This window comes from Pyrus communis, chromosome 2 (assembly GCF_963583255.1).
Source record: "Pyrus communis chromosome 2, drPyrComm1.1, whole genome shotgun sequence".
NCBI lineage: Eukaryota > Viridiplantae > Streptophyta > Magnoliopsida > Rosales > Rosaceae > Pyrus > Pyrus communis.
The window spans coordinates 25,817,256-25,818,252 of record NC_084804.1 but is presented as its reverse complement, the minus strand read 5'-3'; the positions used below and the strand labels follow the sequence as shown (position 1 = coordinate 25,818,252).

The 997-nt window shown below is 40.4% G+C and overlaps 1 non-coding gene across 1 annotated transcript; it reads left to right on the top strand.

Moving 5' to 3' along the window:
• The first annotated feature begins 480 nt into the window (after window positions 1-480).
• On the top strand, window positions 481-591 carry LOC137727176 (small nucleolar RNA R71). The gene has a single exon (XR_011067746.1). It is a non-coding gene; the product is annotated as a small nucleolar RNA R71 (small nucleolar RNA).
• The last annotated feature ends 406 nt before the right edge of the window (window positions 592-997 follow it).

Genomic DNA, 997 nt, shown 5'->3' with positions numbered 1-997 from the left:
TTTTGGAATTGATTGTTGTTCTTCCATGAAAGGTTGGGATGATCTCTCCAACTCGGGTTATATGTATTGGAATACATATCATTCCTTGGTCTTTGATTGTAAGAATTCATGAGGTTCACTTGCTCTTGAACATACTCGGGATAAGCCTCCCTAGATGGACATTGATGAGTAGGGTGGTTTGGTATGTTGCAAATGGCACACACTTCATTTGCTTTTGGCACCATGTTGAGCACGGATTCAATCTTCCTTTCTAGGTTAGCTACCTGCAACAAAAGATCATGATTAGAGCTTGTTTCATAGACTCCAACTTTCTTACCCCTTAAATCTTTGTGTTGAGCATTAGACCCCAACATCTCATAAATGTTATATGACTCTTGGGCATTCTTTTTCTTCAATGCTCCACCTGCTGCATTATCAACAGTTGATTGACATGTTTGGGTTAGTCCATCATAGAAAATTTGCATTTGTAAGTGAAAAGGTAACCCATGGTGTGGACATTGCAACAAAAGGCCTTTAAAGCGCTCCCAACACTCATTGAAAGGTTCTCCATCATCTTGTTTGAAGTTGAAGATTTGTCCCCTTAATGTGGCTGTCTTTTGAGTGGAAAAGAACTTCTCCAAGAACTTCTTAGCCACGGCATCCCATGTGGTGAGGGAACCTGGTGTTAGAGTCATCAACCAACTCTTGGCCCTATCTTTCAAGGTGTAAGGAAACACTCTCATCCTCAAATTTGCTTCACTTACTCCCTGCAAAGGTAAACCACTCACAACATTGTAAAACTCTTTAATATGAGCTAAAGGGTCTTCATTAGGTAAGCCATAAAAAGAGGGAAACATATGGAAATGTGAAGATTTAAGATCATAGTTTCTAGCTTCTGTGGGCAGCAAGATGCATGAAGGTGAATTTGGTATGATTGGTTGAGCAAAGTCCTCCAAAGCTCGAAGCTCATCTTCGTTGCCCACCATCACTTCTTCTCTTTCCCAATTAAATTGCTCAG